This window comes from Tachyglossus aculeatus, chromosome 1 (genome assembly GCF_015852505.1).
Source record: "Tachyglossus aculeatus isolate mTacAcu1 chromosome 1, mTacAcu1.pri, whole genome shotgun sequence".
In the NCBI taxonomy this organism is placed as follows: Eukaryota; Metazoa; Chordata; class Mammalia; order Monotremata; family Tachyglossidae; genus Tachyglossus; species Tachyglossus aculeatus.
The window spans coordinates 75,995,310-76,015,586 of record NC_052066.1 but is presented as its reverse complement, the minus strand read 5'-3'; the positions used below and the strand labels follow the sequence as shown (position 1 = coordinate 76,015,586).

The 20,277-nt window shown below is 44.9% G+C and overlaps 1 non-coding gene across 1 annotated transcript; it reads left to right on the top strand.

Annotated features, from left to right (window-relative positions):
* Positions 1–279: 279 nt before the first annotated feature.
* LOC119936178 lies at positions 280–417 on the top strand. Its single transcript, XR_005453658.1, has one exon. It is a non-coding gene; the product is annotated as a small nucleolar RNA SNORA7 (small nucleolar RNA).
* The last annotated feature ends 19,860 nt before the right edge of the window (positions 418–20,277 follow it).

The following is a 20,277-nucleotide window of genomic DNA, read 5'->3' as shown; positions in this document are numbered from 1 at the left end:
TTAATAAATGCCATTATTATCATTATTATTATTATATTGTAGTCTCCCAAGTGCTTAATACAATGATCTGCCTATAGTAAGTGCTCAATAAATACAACTGAATGCTGACTGAAAATTATCTTTCCAATTCTAATAGGACCTCCGATGGGATGTGTTGAAAATGCACAACTCTCATCAAAGACTGGCTGCAGGTAATACTGCTAATCTAACAATTCTGGCCTTCCAGGTTCTCTCAGATAATAAACCCTGAATATAATTAGTTGTAATGATATTTATCCTCCCCTCTCAGGGTCACACCTGGAGAGTTTCCAGTACTCTACCAGTCTCGACTATGGGAGGGAGAGTCAAGCAGAGGCCTACCCATTCCATTCCTAGCTTGGCCAGTGGCTAGTGAGTGGAAGGCGATCTGCCACAAGTCAAAATCAATCAATCAATCAATCAATTGCATTTATTGAGCGCATACTATGTGCAGAGCACTGTACTAAGCGCTTGGGAAGTACAAATTGGCAACACATAGAGACAGTCCCTACTGTGCTGGGCAGCAGCGGCATGGGAGAGAGTCAGGGTGAAAATTCAAGTTTACTTCATGGAAGAAGGTGATGGTAAACTACTTCTGTATTTCTAGAAAGAAGACTACGGATAAACTGACGGAACAATTGCAGATGGAGGTGAGGCGTCCTGGGAGAGATGTGTCCATGGCGTCGTTTTAGGTCACAGATGACTCGACAGCATAAAACAAGACAAATGATATTGATGGAGTCTATTGAGAACAGTGCACTGTATTTTGTGCATGGGAAAGTACAACAGAAGCAAAATAAAACATACACACACACTGTATCACTGACTGTAAACCCACTGCTATTCCACCTCTAAACTCTCTCTTCCACAGTGCTCTTTTCAGCCACACATGCACAGTCACAAGTAAAAACAACTGCTGTCTCTCCTTGGAATGGCACAGTAAGAACCAAGCACTCAAAAGCCAATATTGGTGGTTCACTTCAAGAGGAGGAAACAATCAGAAATTCACAATCAAGTGGTAGATGGAAGCTCTTAGACGTTTGAGAAGTCCCATAGGTGAGCCTGGATCTGGGGCTTGGTGAGGCCTGAGCGTTGTCCGTCACTATTTGTGCAGTGCAGTCCCTGTTTCATGGTAACCCTGAGCCTCCCCTTTCCTTTTCTACCAAACTAAGATACTGAATACTGGGGTGGAAGCAGCATGGCCTAGTGGAAAGGCCATGGGCCTGGGAGACAGATAACATGAGATTTTAATCCTGGCTCTGTCAATTGCCTGCTGTGAGATCTTGTATACGTCACTTCTCTATGACTCAGTTTCCTCATCTGCAAAATGAAGATTCAATATGGGTTCTTTTGCCATCTTAGATGGTGAGTTCCATATGGGACAGGGACTGTGTCTGATTTGATTCTCATGCATCTTCCTCAGTGCTTGATGCATGGTAATGGCTTAACAAGTGCTGCAATTATTATTATTAATTATTAGGATGCCCTGCCTAAAGAACAGCCTCATGGAGAAGAGTAGGATGATAGGCCTCTTGAGAACAAGCTACAGTCCTCCATTTCTCCTCTCTGTCATTCAACCCATATATTCAATCCATTACCAAATCCCACAACATTGCTGAAATCTGCCCTTTCCTCTCCATCCAAACTGCTATCATGTCAATACAATCACTCATCCTATCCTGCCTAGATTACTGCATCCACCTCCTTTCTGACCTCCCAGTCTCCTTCCTCTCCCAACTTCAGTCCATACTTCACTCCGCTGCCAGGATTATTTTTCTACAGAAACGATCAGGGCATGTCACCCCCCTCCTCAAAAATCTCCAGTGATTGCCTATCCACCTCCATATCAAACAAAAACTCATCACTATTGGCTTTAAAGCTCTCCATCACCTTGGTTCCTCCTACCTCACCTCCCTTCTCTCCTCCTACAACCCAGCCCTCACACTTCTCTCCTCTAGTGCTAAGCTTCTCAATGTGCCCAATCTTACCTGTCTCACTGCCCCTAGGCCACATTCTGCCTCTGGCCTGGAATGCCCTCTCTCCTCACATTCAATTACCCTCCCCATCTTCAAAGCTGTGTTGAAGACACCTCTCCTCCAAGAGGCCTTCCCAAACTAATCCCCACTTTTCCTCAACTCCCACTCCCTTCTGCATCTCCCTGACTTGCTCTTTGCTCTTCCCCCCTCCCAGCCCCAAAGCACTTATGTACAAATCATTTTATTTGTATTTATATCTATCTCCCCCACTCTAGACTATAAGCTCATTGTGGACAGGGAATGTCATTGTTTATTATTGGACTGTACTCTCCCAGCTGTTTAATACAGTGCTTTGCATACATTAAGCACTCAATAAATGACTGAATGAATGAATAATTGAATGAAAATAACTAAGATACAACTAAGACAAACACACTATCTTAGTAAACAGAATCACAGTAGTGGTAGTGGTGATAGCAGTAGTGGAGTAGCTATGGTAATGATAGCATTTATTAAGAGCCCTCTGTTACAAAACACTACAGCAAGCCCTGAGAAAAAATGCAAGAGAGAAAAATACCCTTGTAGATGTAAAAAGGGACTTCAATAGATTTTCTAATCCATTCCCCTGTCTCCAGCCAAGTCAGGAGGGAAACTGTAATTGCATTTATCAAAAACTTCTGATCATATGATTGCATAGCCCTCTGGGTGCAACTGCAAGCCAGAATCTCACAATCCTTTCAAGGAGTCCTTAGGGCTGTCTCCCCCAAGTCCCTCCTTCTTCCATTCAATCCAATCATTTTTCAACAGAAATGTTCAGGACATGTTTCCCCACTCCTCAAAAAAACTCCAGAGGTTGCCCATCCACCTCCGCATCAAACAAAAACTCCTCTTCATTGGCTTCAAAGCCTTCCATCACTTTGCACCCTCTTACCTCACCTCACTACTCTCACTCTACAACCAAGCCAACACATTTCCCTCTATTGCTAAACTTCTCACTGTGCCTTGATCTTGCCTGTTTTGCAGTCGACCCCTCTCCCTTGTCCTGCCCCTGACCTGGAATGTCTTCCCTCCTCAAGTCGACAGACAATAAATACGATTGATGATGATGATGATGATGACAATTAGTCTCCCCCACTTCAAAGCCTTATCGAAAGCACTTCTCCTCCAAGAGGCCTTCCTTGACTAAGCTCCCCTTTCCTCTTCTCCCATTCCCTTTTGCACCGCCTTGACTTGCTCCCTTTGTTCTTCACCCATCCCAGCCCCATAGCTCTTAGGTACATATGTGTGATTTATTTGTTTATATTAATTTCTGTCTCCCCTCCTCTAGACTGTAGGCTCACTGTGAGCAGGGAATGTGCCTGTTTTTTGTTGTACTATATTCTCTCAAGCACTTAAGCACTCAGTAAATGCAACTGAATGAATTGAATGAATGAATGAAATCCTTTCATGTTCAGATTACAAAGGATGCACATTGTTCCTTCTGGTTTTTCAGGCATGGTCTGATGAAAACAACTCAGAGACCAAAGCACAACTTGGCAGCAAAATGAGCAAAGGTGGGGATAACTTATAGACCCTCCCAACTCTGAGAAAATACGTGTTGAAGCGGCAGCATGGAATAGAGGAAAAAATGTGGTTGACAGAGTCAAAGGCCCTGGATTCGAATTCCTGCTGCACCAGTTGTTGCCTGTGTGGTTTTGGACAAGTCATTGATCCTCTCCATCCCTCAGTTTCCTCATCTGCAAAATTAGAATAATGCCTGCCTTCCCTTCATTTCATATAGGTGTTGTGGGACAAAAATGATCTAAGTAATATGAAATATGAAAGTGCACTGGGAAAAATAAAAGCTTGAAATAAAATCAGTTATTATAATCCCAGATGACATCTGAAATACAGAACAAGCTAAGGAACATGAGGGACAAGTGGTGAAATGCCAAGGATAAAAAGATACAAGGCTATTCAGACTTCAGCAAAACAAGGATTTCTACATAACCCAGTCACATCATGGCATCTCCACTGAAGAGTAGAGATGTCTCCCTCCTAATGATGGACAAGGAGGAAATTTTAATGATACAGTAGCATTTCACTGATTTTCTAAGCACACTTTCCACCCCTGAGGTTGATTCAGTACAAAAAGCAGTGATTTTCATTCATTCATTCATTCAATCATATTTATTGGGCACTTACTGTGTGCAGAGCACTGTACCAAGCGCTTGGGAAGTACAAGTTGGCAACATATAGAGAGGGTCCCCACCCAACAGCGGGCTCACAGTCTAGAAGGGGGTTTTGCCTGCTAACAGGCAAAACAGGATTTTGCCTGCTAACATGCAAAACAGGATTTTGCCTGCTAACATGTTAAGAATTAGCTTTTGCTAAAACACTGCAATAATAACAATAATAATAATTGTGGTATTTGTTAATCGCTTACTATGTGTCAACCACTAAGCCATGCTGCTTCTCTGCATGGAAGAATTCTCCTCTGCAGTCAGAGCCATAAAGAGTGGCAAAGCTCCTAGATTTGATTGTACTCCAGGAAATATGTCCGACTGGGACTGGATATCTTTCTTAGTCACCTGTGCGACTTATTCCTCAACTGAGCAAATGCCACAAGTTTTCAAGAATAAGAACCACCATCTCCACCATTGCCAAGAAGACAAGAAACTCTCATGGTTTCTCCCTGCCCTCCACAGCTGGAAGGATTCTATTTATTGAGCACTTACTGTGTGCAGAGCACTGTTCTAAGTACTTGGGAGAGAGTTCTAGCCAGCCTTCCTGTCCTAACTAAGAATAATAATAATAATAATGCTATTTGTTAAGTGCTTACTATGTGCAAAACACTGTTCTAAGCACTAGGGAGGTTACAAGGTTGCCCCGGTGGGGTTCATAGTTTTAATCACCATTTTACAAATGAGGTAACTGAGGCACAGAGAAGTGAAGTGACTTGCCCAAAGTCACACAGCTGACAGTTGGTGGAGCCAGGATTTGAACCCATGACCTCTGACTCCAAAGCCCGTGCTCTTTCCACTGAGCCATGCTGCTTCTCACCTCTCAGAAACTACTCACAGACAGGACAAACCATACACTCCCAGAATCACCACACAGTTCCAGGCTACAATAGAACATAGTAGATGTGATCATTGGTGCACAGTAGATTAGAAAAACAAGAAGAACTTAATACAGTGTTCACCAGCTCATCATAAATATTTAACACGATTAGCCTGACCTGGGGTCTGGAAACGAGTGAAAAAATGTGTCTGCAATGAAAAGTATCCTAAAATTGGAGGAGTCTTGTCAAATATTTTCCCTACTACAAGAAAAGGAAAGAAGGAGCATGGAGAATCAGCATGGCTCAGTGGAAAGAGCACCGGTTTAAGAGTCAGAGGTCATGGGTTTTAATCCCAGTTCTGCCACGTGTCTGCTGTGTGACCTCGGGCAAGTCACTTAACTTACCTGAGCCTCGGTTACCTCATCTGTAAAATGGGGATTAAGACTATGAGCCTCACGTGGGACAACCTGATCACCTTGTATCCCCCCAGTGCTTAGAACAGTGCTTTGCACATAGTAAGTGCTTAACAAATGCCATCATTATTATAATAGGTACTAGAGACCTGAGTTCTCACAGCAGCTCTGCCTTTTGCCTGCTGTGTGAGCTTGGACAAATCATTTAACTTTTTAGAGCTTCTGTTTCCTCATCTGTTAAATAGGAATTAAACAGTGTTCTCCCTCCTCCTTAGACTGTCAACCTCATGTGGGACAAGGACTGTCTCTTATCTGATTCATTCTTTCATTCATTCAATTGTATTTATTGAGCACTTACTGTGTGCAGAGCACTGTACTAAGTGCTTGGCAAGTACAAATCGGCAACATATAGAAACGGTCCCTACTGAATCTATTCAGTAGCACTGTGCTTGGCAAATAATAAGTACTTAATAAATACTGAAACAATTATTACTATTTTATTATCATTGTCATTATCAACATTGTTATTACTACGTCCAATCTTGTTGAACCTAACATACCCAGCAGTGCTCGAAGACAGAAGAAATAACCTGAATCCTGTTGTCAGAAAATGATTTTGTTCTCTGAAAGACACCTTCAACTCGAGTGGAAACATCACCAAATGCCACCCATCCAATCAATCAATCAATCAATCGTATTTATTGAGTGCTTACTGTGTGCAGAGCACTGTACTAAGCGCTTGGGAAGTACAAGTTGGCAATATATAGAGACAGTCCCTACCCAACAGTGGGCTCACAGTCTAGCATCCAGGAGCTTCTGGAAGCGTGCACCCCCCCCCCCCCCCAATACACACACACACACAGCAGAGCACACACACAAGAAGACATGTGGATGATTATGAACTGTTTCTCCAAATCGGGAAAGGTCTGTGGATCAAATGTCAATCTTAAGCAAGCCAGGATTATGTACCAAGCCCACCTCTGACCGTCTCTAAACTTCACCCTCACTTCATTATCTCTTGAGAAGTCAGACGGTTGACTTGGCCTTTCCACTTTGATTTGCAAAGACCTGGAGAATTACTGTGAATTTTCACATCATCCCACCCTGAGAAGGACATACGACAAACTCCCAGCTGTTTATAACCCGCTACTGAGAGATGGAAAAAATAAAAGTTAGACTCTGAATCACAGGGGGAATCAATCATCAATCAATCAAGGTATTTGTTGAGCTTGTACATACTGTGTACAGAGTTGGTAGACACAATCCCTGCTCACAAGGAGTTTACACTCCTTGTAAATAGGTGGAAAACAGCTGAAATCCTGTAGCTTACTAGTTGGCATACAGTAGATAGCAACTGGCATTACTCAGAAGCACTTGCGTCTTTTCCTATTTATGATGATGTATGTGTTCACTTTGACGTCAAGACTAGCAATCTAAGTCTTGGTGTGTTATTGAAGAGACTCAGCAAAGTGCATGCATTGAATCATAAGTAACAACAAACAACAAGGTGCTGAAAGGTAGTTGAGTAGGAGCTCTTCCATTTCTGGAGAGGGCAGAACAAGAAACAAAATACTGAAATGTCAAGAGAAGGGATTTACTGTACTTTAAGACAAATTCCTAAGTGTTAATTTTGCATCTACTCTAGCATTTAGAAAAAACTTGGCACAAAGAAAGAATTCAATAACAGCCACAACAATCATAATAATAATATCATAATAAGGATAATAATTGACAATAGACCTAAGGAAAAACTCTCTGGCCGTAAGGCTTGGTCAGCCCAACAGGTTTTAACGTGTGGGAGATTAAAAAAAAAGAGAAACATCATTAGCAGGTAATAACCATCACTATTTATTGCATGCCTTCTGGATGCAGAACATTGTACGAATCATAAGAATGAATGTGCTATTTGTCCAATACTAAATTAAAAACAATACAAGCAGATCAGACATAATCCCTCGCCCATATGGGTCTCCCAGTCTAATGGGAAGAGAGAACAAGTATTTAAACCCATTTTACAGGTGGAGAAACTGAAGCCCAGAGAAGTGAAGTAGCTTGACCAAAGTCAAGTGGTAGAAAGAACAGTAGAATCTGCATTTCCTGATTCCCAAAGTGGGGCTCTTTTCACTAGGCTACACTGCTTCTAACACTGCTTCTAGATGCTTGGGAGAACAAAATAGAAGTAAAAATCATGGTCTTTGTCCTGGAAGAGCTTTTGATCAAATGAGAAAGAATGATGGACCCAAATTGTATGTATAATAGACACAAGAATTAAAAATATGGATTCAGCAGATAAAAATAAAGGTAAGTAAAAAAATGGTGGAATAAAATGATACACAAATGAATGCTGAAGGTGGGCGATAGGGCAATGACACAAGATTGTTAACTCCGTGGGGGCAGAGGGCGTTTCTACCAACTAGTATTGTATTCATTCATTCATTCATTCATTCAACCGTATTTATTTAGCGCTTACTGTATGCAGAGCACTTTACTAAGTGCTTGGGAAGTACAAGTTGGCAACATATAGAGACAGTCCCTAATCAACAATGGGCTCACAGTCTAGAAAGGAGAGACAGACAACAAAACAAAACATGTGTACAGGTGTCAAGTTGTCAGAACAAATAGAGTTAAAGCTCAATGCACATCATTAACAAAATAAATAGAATAGTACAATTGTCTTCTCCCCTGCACTCAGTACAGTGCTCTGCACATAGTAAGCACTCAATACCTACTATTGATTGACTGATTGATTCAGTGAGAGGTAGGGATTGGTTGGGAATACCTCCTGGAGAAAGTGGCTTTCTGAGAAGGCTTTGAAAGTGACCAGAGACTCAGTCTGGTGGATTTGTAGCCAGAGGAGTTCCAGACTGGGGAGCAGGGCGTGAAAAATAGATCAGAGTTGGATGAGTCTAGAGTGGTGTTCTCATATTTATAGGAACAAAGAATATACACACTGAAGCAGCGTGGCTCGGTGGAAAGAACACAGGCTTGGGAGTCAGAGGTCATGGGTTCAAATCACAGCTCCACCACTTGTCTGCTGTGTGACCTTGGGCAAGTCACATAACATCTCTGAGCCTCAGTTACCTCATCTAGAAAATGTGGATTAAAACTGTGAGCCTCATGTGGGACAACGTGATCACCTTGTATCCTCCCCAGTGCTTAGAACAGTGCTTTGCACATAGTAAGTGCTTAACAAATGCCATCATCATTATTATTATCAGTATTATTAGTATAAGGGCTGTGATGTAATGAAAGAAAAGAGCAGAAATATTAAGGGAGAGAGATTTCTGGAAGGAGTCTTGAAGCCAATGGTCAACAACTTCTGTTTGATGTGGAGAGAACAGGGTATCAGTGACTTTTCCTTCCTCTTCTTCCTTTTGTTCTGGCATTTCTTTTCTATCCCTATTTTCTGAGTCAGACACACAAAAGCCTTAGAAGTGAGGTCTTCCCTTTGGGTCAGCGACATCGCTAGACCTCTCCCTCAGCTCTTTAATCTCACTAAAGGAAGGAATATTTCACCACTCTTAATTATAGCTCAGAGTTCAGAAGCCATGTAATCTGTTATTCCTCAAAGCTATTTGGGTCCAGTAGCTATTATGACCTGAACAGTGAAAAAATTCATGCTTTTAAAAAGTAAGGAAATGGACAGGCCACACGCTTGTGCCACCATTAGAAATCGTGACATGTTAGAAGTCATGACTGAAGGAGGCTGGAATGTAGTATTGGTGCATGACCTGTGATATAACAATGTCAAGGATGTTTCAGATAAGGGGGGTGTCCTGCTCTGTGGACATTGTTCATTGAGAAGGCTGGGCAGCCATAGCAGAAAACAACCTGGAAATGCATGGTCCACCTGAAACCCACTCAATTAAGGCCTGTTGGTAGACAATCTCACTCTAGATAAAAATATATAAAGCTGTCCTTGTTATTATAATAAAACACCACTGACAGTGAAGTTCACCTATAAATGCATATGTGACTGAAAAGACCATATACTCTACTCTCTTTGTGGTCAGGGAATATGTCTACCAACTCTGTTATTTTGTACTCTTCCAAGAGCTTTTTACAGTACTCTGCACACAGTAATCACTCAATAAATACTATTGATCAATCACTCACTCAATATGATTGATTGATTGATTGCTGGATCGACAGTCCTGGCCTCACTGGGCTCACATAAAGGCTGTCCCTTGTCGCACCTTTAATATTTGCAGTGCCTTGGACTGCCTCCTCTTTTACCTCCTTGTTTTTCATTTCTTACAAAACTTTTTTCATGAAAAGAGCCATTCCCTTTCCTGAGAGCTGTATAGTCAATCTTATATAAAATAATGTCCAGTTTTCAGCTGGGGTTTAGCAGTATCTGAGACTTTGCTTCACTATGGTCTCAAAATAACATCTTCTCAGCATTCATTGCTTTTGATTTTCCAGTTTCTGCTTTCCATACAGCAGCTGTTTGGATATCCCTCTATTCTCTTTGTGTGCCTCATCCAGGATAACTGTGTTAAGGGGAGCATAGCACTGATGCTTGGAGGCCAGCCACATTCAAGAACTTCGTGTTCATCATCCTGTAATGTCATTTAATATTGAGTATGGGCTCAATGAATGTGAATGACTGTGGTAGAAATGCTCAAGAAGCTGGATATGGAGGCTGGGTGGGATCCCAGGCTCCTGGCTGTAGAAAGGGTTGGGAAGAACCAAGGCAGGTCTTTAGAACTTTAGTTTGGTCTGAAGGCTGACCCCACATGGCTGCAATAAGTTGTTTAAGCATTTCCCAAAAGATGTGCTGGCCTTCTTGATTCAGTTTTATATCTTTACATAGAGAGAAGCAGCATGGCTTAGTGGAAGGAGCACGGGGTTGGGAGTCAGAGGTCATTCATTCAATTCATTCATTCAATCGTATTTATTGAGCACTTACTGTGTGCAGAGCACTGTACTAAGCACTTGGGAAGTACAAGTTGGCAACATATAGAGATGGTCCCTACCCAACAGTGGGCTCACAGTCTAGAAGGGGGAGACAGACAGTAACACAAAACATATTAACAACATAAAATAAATAGAATAGTAAATATGTACAAGTAAAATAAACACAGTAATAAATATGTACAAACATATATACAGGTGCTGTGGGGAGGGGAAGGAGATAGGGCGGGGGATGGGGAGGGGGAGAGGAAGGAGGGGGCTCAGTTTGGGAAGGCCTCCTGGTGGAGGTGAGCTCTCAGTAGGGCTTTGAAGGGAGGAAGAGAGCTAGCTTGGTGGAGGTGCAGAGGGAGGGCATTCCAGGCCAGGGGGGAGGATGTAGGCCGGGGGTTGACGGCGGGACAGGCGAGAATGAGGCACAATGAGGAGGTTAGCATCAGAGGAGCAGAGGGTGTGGGCTGGGCTTTAGAAGGAGAGAAGGGAGGTGAGGTAGGAGGGGGTGAAGTGATGGACAGCCTTGAAGCCGAGAGTGAGGAGTTTTTGCCTGATGCGTAGGTTGATTGGTAGCCACTGGAGATTTTTGAGGAGGGGAGTAACATTCCCAGAGTGTTTCTGCACAACGATGATCCGGGCAGCAGCGTGAGGTATAGATTGAAGTGGGGAGAGACAGGAGGATGGGAGATCAGAGAGGAGGCTGATGCAGTAATTCAGTCGGGATAGAATGAGAGATTGAATGAGCAGGGTAGCGGTTTGGATGGAGAGGAAAGGGCGGATCTTGGCGATGTTGCGGAGGTGAGACCAGCAGGTTTTGGTGATGCATTAGATGTGAGGGGTGAACGAGAGAGTGGAGTCGAGGGTGACATGCAGGTTGCGGGCTTGTGAGACGGGAAGGATGGTAGTGCCGTCAACAGTGATGGTAAAGTCAGAGAGAGGGCAAGGTTTGGGAGGGAAGATAAGGAGTTCAGTCTTGGACATATAAAGTCATGGGTTCTAATTGTCAGCTGTGTGACTTGGGACAAGTCACTTAACTTCTCTGGGCCTCAGTTACCTCAGCTGGAAAATGGGGATTAAGACTGAGCCCCACACGGGACAACCTAAATTACCTTGTGTCTACCCCAGCACTTAGAACAGTGCTTAGCATATAGTAAGTGCTTTACAAATACCAGTATCATTATTATTATTATTATTATTATCATTATTTCCTTGTCTATCATTGCAAACTCACAACCCTAAGTCTGTTTCTTTCTTTCTTTTATGGCATTTGTTGGAAGCTTACTATGTACCAGATAATGTACTAAGTGCTGGGGAAGATACAAGTTAATCACATTGGACACAGTCCATGTCCCACATGGGGTTCACAGTCTTAATTCCCCTTTTACAGATGAAGTAACTGAGGCACAGAGGGGTTGAAGCATCCCCGGCTTCAACTATCATCTCTACGCTGATGACACCCAGATCTACATCTCTGCCCCTGCTCTGTCCCCCTCCCTCCAGGCTCGCATCTCCTCCTGCCTTCAGGACATCTCCATCTGGATGTCCGCCCGCCACCTAAAGCTCAACATGTCGAAGACTGAGCTCCTTGTCTTCCCTCCCAAACCTTGTCCTCTCCCTGACTTTCCCATCTCTGTTGACGGCACTACCATCCTTCCCGTCTCACAAGCCCGCAACCTTGGTGTCATCCTCGACTCCGCTCTCTCATTCACCCCTCACATCCAAGCCGTCACCAAAACCTGCCGGTCTCAGCTCCGCAACATTGCCAAGATCCGCCCTTTCCTCTCCATCCAAACCGCTACCCTGCTCATTCAAGCTCTCATCCTATCCCGTCTGGACTACTGCACTAGCCTTCTCTCTGATCTCCCATCCTCGTGTCTCTCTCCACTTCAATCCATACTTCATGCTGCTGCCCGGATTATCTTTGTCCAGAAACGCTCTGGACATATTACTCCCCTCCTCAAAAACCTCCAATGGCTACCGATCAATCTGCGCATCAAGCAGAAACTCCTCACCCTGGGCTTCAAGGCTCTCCATCACCTCGCCCCCTCCTACCTCACCTCCCTTCTCTCCTTCTACTGCCCAGCCCGCACCCTCCGCTCCTCCACCACTAATCTCCTCACTGTACCTCGCCCTCGCCTGTCCCGCCATCGACCCCCGGCCCACGTCATCCCCCGGGCCTGGAATGCCCTCCCTCTGCCCATCCGCCAAGCTAGCTCTCTTCCTCCCTTCAAGGCCCTGCTGAGAGCTCACCTCCTCCAGGAGGCCTTCCCAGACTGAGCCCCTTCTTTCCTCTCCCCCTCGTCCCCCTCTCCATCCCCCCGTCTTACCTCCTTCCCTTCCCCACAGCACCTGTATATATGTATATATGGTTGTACATATTTATTACTCTATTTATTTATTTATTTATTTATTTATTTATTTATTTTACTTGTACATTTCTATCCTACTTATTTTATTTTGTTGGTATGTTTGGTTCTGTTCTCTGTCTCCCCCTTTTAGACTGTGAGCCCACTGTTGGGTAGGGATTGTCTCTATGTGATGCCAATTTGTACTTCCCAAGCGCTTAGTACAGTGCTCTGCACATAGTAAGCGCTCAATAAATACGATTGATTGATTGATTGATTAAACGACTTGCCCGAGGTCACACAGAAGACAAGTGGCTGAACAGGGATTAGAACACAGGTCCTTCTGACTCCCAGGCATGTGCTTTATTCAGAGGGCCAAGCTGCTTCTTAGAGTGTCTCCTTGATTGGGACTTATGATCTTCCTGGGGAGAGCCTAGAAGTGGTTGTTTGACCCCTTCCTCACCTTCCTTCTCTCCTTCTCCATGCTCACTCTGATCCTTGGAGACTTCAATATCCACATGGATACCCCTAACGACTCCTCTGCCGCCCGCCTTCTATCTCTCCTTGATGCTGCCAACCTCTTCCTCCACCCCACCTCACCCACTCACCAACTTGGTCATACCCTCGACCTCATCATCTCCTACCGCTGCACTATGTCCACCCTCACCAACTCTGTGATCCCTCTCTCTGATCATAATCTTCTCACCTGCCTCCTCACTCACACTCCTTTCCCCTGTAAATCCGTATTACTCCCTCACAGAGATCTCCGCTCTCTGGACCCCACCCATCTTTTGGAGCGCCTCACACCCCACCTCGCCGCCCTCTACTCTCTACCCAGTCTTGATGATCAGATTACTGCTCTCAACTCTACCCTTTCTACTCAGCTAGACTCACTCGCTCCCCTTTCCCTTCGCCGCTCTCGCACCACTAACCCACAGCCCTGGATCACTGCCACTGTCCGCCTCCTTCGCTCTTATGCTCGAGCTGCCGAACGCTGCTGGCGAAAGTCTAAACACCATGCCAACCTCGTTCACTTCAAGTTTATCCTTTCCTGCCTTAACTCAGCCCTCTCTTCTGCCAGACAAAACTATTTCTCCTCCCTTATTGACACCCATGCCCATCACCCCCGCCAGCTCTTCCGTACATTCAACTCCCTTCTCAGGCCCCCGGTTCCTCCCCCTCCTCCTTCCCTCACCCCCAACGATCTGGCCTCCTACTTCCTTAACAAAATTAAATCCATCAGGTCCGACCTCCCCAAAGTCTCTTCCCCCTTTCTCCATCCCCCTGGCTCTCAACACTCTCTGCTACTCTCCCATCCTTCCCAGCGGTATCCTCAGAGGAACTCTCCTCCCTCCTCTCAAGTGCTACTCCGGCCACCTGTGCTTCTGACCCCATTCCCTCTCATCTTATGAAATCTCTCGCTCCATCCCTTCTCCCCTCCTTAACTTCCATCTTCAACCGCTCACTCTCCACTGGTTCCTTCCACTCTGCCTTCAAACATGCCCATGTCTCTCCCATCCTAAAAAAACCCTCTCTTGACCCCACCTCACCTTCTAGTTATCGTCCCATATCCCTCCTACCATTCCTTTCCAAACTCCTTGAACGAGTTGTCTACACACGCTGCCTAGAATTCCTCAACAACAACTCTCTCCTCGACCCCCTCCAGTCTGGCTTCCGTCCCCTTCATTCCACGGAAACTGCCCTCTCAAAGGTCACCAATGACCTCCTGCTTGCCAAATCCAACGGCTCATATTCTGTCCTAATCCTCCTCGACCTCTCAGCTGCCTTTGACACTGTGGACCACCCCCTTCTCCTCAACACGCTATCTGACCTTGGCTTCACAGACTCCGTCCTCTCCTGGTTCTCCTCTTATCTCTCCGGTCGTTCTTTCTCAGTCTCTTTTGCAGGCTCCTCCTCCCCCTCCCATCCTCTTACTGTGGGGGTTCCCAAGGTTCAGTGCTTGGTCCCCTTCTGTTCTCAATCTACACTCACTCCCTTGGTGACCTCATTCGCTCCCACGGCTTCAACTATCATCTCTACGCTGATGACACCCAGATCTACATCTCTGCCCCTGCTCTCTCCCCCTCCCTCCAGGCTCGCATCTCCTTCTGCCTTCAGGACATCTCTATCTGGATGTCCGCTTGCCACCTAAAGCTCAACATGTCGAAGACTGAGCTCCTTGTCTTCCCTCCCAAACCTTGTCCTCTCCCTGACTTTCCCATCTCTGTTGACGGCACTACCATCCTTCCCGTCTCACAAGCCCGCAACCTTGGTGTCATCCTCTACTCCACTCTCTCAGTCACCCCTCACATCCAAGCCGTCACCAAAACCTGCCGGTCTCAGCTCCGCAACATTGCCAAGATCCGCCCTTTCCTCTCCATCCAAACTGCTACCCTGCTCATTCAAGCTTTCATCCTATCCCGTCTGGACTACTGCACCAGCCTTCTCTCTGATCTCCCATCCTCGTGTCTCTCTCCACTTCAATCCATACTTCATGCTGCTGCCCGGATTATCTTTGTCCAGAAACGCTCTGGGCATATTACTCCCCTCCTCAAAAATCTCCAGTGGCTACCAATCAATCTGCGCATCAGGTAGAAACTCCTCACCCTGGGCTTCAAGGCTGTCCATCACCTCGCCCCCTCCTACTTCACCTCCCTTCTCTCCTTCTACTGCCCAGCCCGCACCCTCCGCTCCTCCACCGCTAATCTCCTCACTGTACCTCGTTCTCGCCTGTCCCGCCGTCGACCCCCAGCCCACGCCATCCCCCAGGCCTGGAATGCCCTCCCTCTGCCCATCCGCCAAGCTAGCTCTCTTCCTCCCTTCAAGGACCTACCGAGAGCTCACCTCCTCCAGGAGGCCTTCCCAGACTGAGCCCCTTCCTTCCTCTCTCCCTCATCCCCCTCTCCATCCCCCCCCAACTTACCTCCTTCCCTTCCCCACAGCACCTGTATATATGTATATATGTATATATGTTTGTACATATTTGTTACTCTATTTATTTATTTATTTATTTTACTTGTACATATCTATTCTATTTATTTTATTTTGTTAGTATGTTTGGTTTTGTTCTCTGTCTCCCCCTTTTAGACTGTGAGCCCACTGTTGGGGAGGGACTGTCCCTTTATGTTGCCAACTTGTACTTCCCAAGCGCTTAGTACAGTACTCTGCACACAGTAAGCGCTCAATAAATACGATTGATGATGATGATATCTATCAAGTGCTTACTATGTGCCAGGCACTGTACTAAGCACTGGGGTGGATACAAGGTAATCCAGTTGGACACGGTCCTTGTCCCATGTGGGGCTCACAGTCTCAATCCCCATTTTACAGATGAGGTAAAGAGGCACAAAGAAAGTGGCTTTACCAAGGTCACAAAGAAGACAAGTGGTGGAGTCAGGATTAGAACCCATGACATTCTGACTAGCAGCCCCATGCTCTATCCACTGCGCCATGCTTCTTCTCTAGACTGTAAGCTCGTTTGAGCAGGAAAAGCATCTGCCGGTTCTGTTGTATCGTACTATCCCAAGACCTTAGTTCAGTCTTCTGCACATAGTAAGCACTTGATGAATACCTTGGGTTGACTGAGTACCCAAGTGGAATCCAGAGCCCTCTGCCTTATCAGGGTATCCCATCATGTAGAAAGCTGAGGACTTTCTCCTTTTAATAATAATAATAATAATAATTATGGCATTTATTAAGCACTTACTATGTGCAAAGCACTGTTCTTTAAAAAAGTGCAAAGCACTTTTATTTAATCAATCATTTTTGGTTGACTCCTCCCACAGGGCTTAGCATCTATTTCTATTAAATACCATAGTTAAACGACGATGGAGCCTGCCATTGAGAAAAATGGACAAGCCTCAGTCCTGAGAAGCCGAGCCCAGGAATAACGGCAGACAGAGTGTCCCCTCCCCTATCTCCATCCTGCCAGTCACATTTCTGTTAAGGCTCAGGTGAACAGGCGGGCAGGGATGCGGCATATTGCTAAGTTAATGTAAAGCAAGAGCCACTGACCGAAGTGATGGGAGTCAGAAGGATCTGGGTTCTAATCCTGGCTCTGCTACTTGCCTGCTGTGTGACAATAATAATAATAATAATAATAATAGCATTTGTTAAGCGCTTACTAAGTGCCAAGCTCTGTTCTAAGCGCTGGAGGGGATACAAGGTAATCAGCTTGTCCCACGTGGAGCTCACAGTCTTAATCCCCATTTTACAGATGAGGTAACTGAGGCCCAGAGAAGTGAAGTGACTTGCCCAAAGTCACACAGCTGACAATTGGCAGAGCCGGGATATGAACCCATGACTTCTGACTCCCAAGCCCGTGCTCTTTCCGTTGAGCCATGCTGCTTCCCTTAAGTGACCATAGGCCAGTCACTTCACTTTTCTGTGCCTTACTTCCCTCATCTGTAAAATGGGTATTAAGATGGTGCACCCCATGTGGGACAGGGCCTGTGTCCAACCTGATTTGCTTGGATCTACCCCAGCGCTTAGTACAGTGCCTGACATACAGAAAGCACTTAATAAAGACTGCAGTTATTATGGCCACAATTATTGTTGGTAGTTGCCGCGGTCTTTGTCAGCCACATTTGTCACCTACCTTTCAGGATACCTGCTGGGTCTGCCCACTTTGCAGAATCAATCAATGCTTGGTACTTCCCAAGCGCTTAGTACAGTGCCCTGCACACAGTCAGCACTCAATAAATGCGACTGAATGAATGAATGAATGAATGAATGGTATTCATTGAGTGCTTGTTATGTGTAGAGTGTAAGACGCACTTGGGAGAAAATAATACAGCAAAATAGGCAGACACGTTCCCTGCCCATAATGAGCTAAGGGATTCTCCAGGCTAAAACCTTCACCAATAATGGCATATGATCAATCAATCAATCAATCAATCATATTTATTGAGCACTTACTGTGTGCAGAGCACTGTACTAAGCACTTGGGAAGTACAAGTTGGCAACATATAGAGACAGTCCCTACCCAACAGTGGGCTCACAGTCTAAAAGGGAGAGACAGAGAACAAAACCAAACATACTAACAAAATAAAATAAATAGAATAGATATGTACATGAGTGAGTATGAGTATGAGTAAATATACATAGAGTGTATGTGATCCATCTGGTCCTTCCCTACTTGTACATCTGGAACTAGAACTCAATACTCCTGATTATCAAAGTCATAGGGACCACATAGCAAGACTTCCCACTCACGCCTTTTCATTCAGATTCCGTTGCTTTTCTGGCTCCATTTTTCCCCCAGCGTAAAATAATGCAACCCAAATGCAAGGAAATGAATTTGAGCATCTATAAATGGAGGAGGATAGCATGGGATGAGAGAGCTGCAGCTTAAGGCGGAGAACACAATAAATAGATTTTGTAATATCCTGTCCTGCTTACAATCATCGCAAGTGGAATAAGTAATTAGCAGAATGAAAGACAGCCCACATCTGCATGCAAAGTGGGGAGAAGTATGTCATTGATTCAGTGGTTATAAAATCTCTAAATTACGGTGGTTTCCTCTGTTAGCTTTCCATTAATTCAGCATTTCTAATTTAATTACTTCCATTTTATATCCGTTCCTATGAACGGGATGAATTACAGCAGGTTGAAAACCGAAGAATCTGGAGATTCCCTGAGAACAAGGAGGTAACCATCAAAACCAGCGAGTCTAATAAAGGAGAATCGGGCTACCCGCTCCTGTCCCAGTCAGCAGCCATTTGGCATCCGTAAGCCATTTTGGCCTTTGCATGTTTGTTTTCATTTCCTGATGCCAGCTACATTGCTTATTGCATAAGGAAATAAATAAATAATCAGCCATCTGAACTCCCGATTGGCACCATAATTTCTCCATTCCTCTGTAAACTCTCACTGACTATATACCTCCCATTTATGCCTGTGTTTTTGCTCAGTCTATTTATCTCCCTTCTTTCTTATGGCCCACTGTTGGATAGGGACTGTCTCTATATGTTGCCAACTTGTACTTCCCAAGCGCTTAGTACAGTGCTCTGCACACAGTAAGCACTCAATAAATGCAATTGATTGATTGATTATGGTATTTGTTAAGTGCTTATTATGTGTCAGGTGCTGTACTAAGCGATGGCATAGATACAAGCTAATAATAATAATAATGATGGCATTTGTTCAGCACTTACTATGTGCGAAGCACTTTTCCAAGCGCTGGTCAGGTTGAATCCAGTCCATGTCCCATATGGGGCTCACAGTCCTAATCCCCATTTTACGGGTGAGGTAATGGAGGCACAAAGAAGTGAAGTGACTTGTCCAAGGTCCCACAGCAGACATAGGGTGGAGCCAGGATTAGAAGCCAGATCCATCTGACTGCATGGCCATGCTCTATCGACTAGGCAGACAGGGCTTTACAACACAGCAGAGCTTAAGAGGTCATGGGTTCAAATCCCGGCTCTGCCGATTGTCAGCTGTGTGACCTTGGGCAAGTCACTTAGCTTCTCTGTGCCTCAGTCGCCTCATCTGTAAAATGGGGATTAAGACTGTGAGCCCCTCGTGGGACAATCTGATCGCCTTGTATCCTCCCCAGCGCTTAGAACAGTGCTTTGCACATAGTAAGCGCTTAACAAATGCCGTCCTTATTATTAAGAGGAAAGCTATGGAGGGGTTGGGTACCAAGGCATTAGCCAATGACACTGAAGCACAGAGAAGCAGCGTAGCCTAGTGAGAACCCAGGCCTGGGTGTCAGAGGACCTGGATTCTAATCTCAGCCCCACCACTTGTCTGCTGTGTGACCTTGGACAAGTCACTCAATTCATCTGTAAAATGGGGATTTGATACGTGTTCCTCCTCCTACTTAGACTCTGAATACCACGTGAGACCCGATCATCTAATCTTTTCCCCTGTGCTTAGTACAGTGGTTGGCCAATAGTAAGTGCTTAACAGATCTTGTCTTGTTTGATACTGTCGAGTTGTTTCTGACCCATAGTGACTCCACGGACACTTCTCTATGAAATCAATCAATCAATCAATCAATCAATCGTATTTATTGAGCACTTACTGTGTGCAGAGCACTGTACTAAGCGCTTGGGAAGTACAAGTTGGCAACATATAGAGATGGCCCCTACCCAACAGTGGTGCTCACAGTCTAGAACTAACAGCATAGGAAGAAATGTTTCACACATAGTAAACACTTAGCAAATACCATAATTACTAAATATTATAATTATTATCTCTCCCAGAGCACCCCACCTCCATCTGCAATCGTTCTGGTAGTGTATTCATAAACTTTTCTTGATGAAAATACGGAAGTGGTTTACTATTGCATTCTTCCATGCAGTAAACTTGAGTTTCCACACTTGACTCTCTCCCATGCCACTGCTCAGGTGAGTTTTCATTCGTTCATTCAATCTTATTTATTGAGCACTTACTGTGTGCAGAGCACTGTACTAAGCACTTAGAGTTTTGACTTGTAGCAGATTGCCTTCCACTTGCTAGCCACTGCCCAAGCTGGGACTGGAATGAGTCTGCCTCTGCTTGACTTCTCTATGGAGATGCTTGGCACATAGGAAATGCTTAACAAATACCATAATTACTAAGTATTAGTA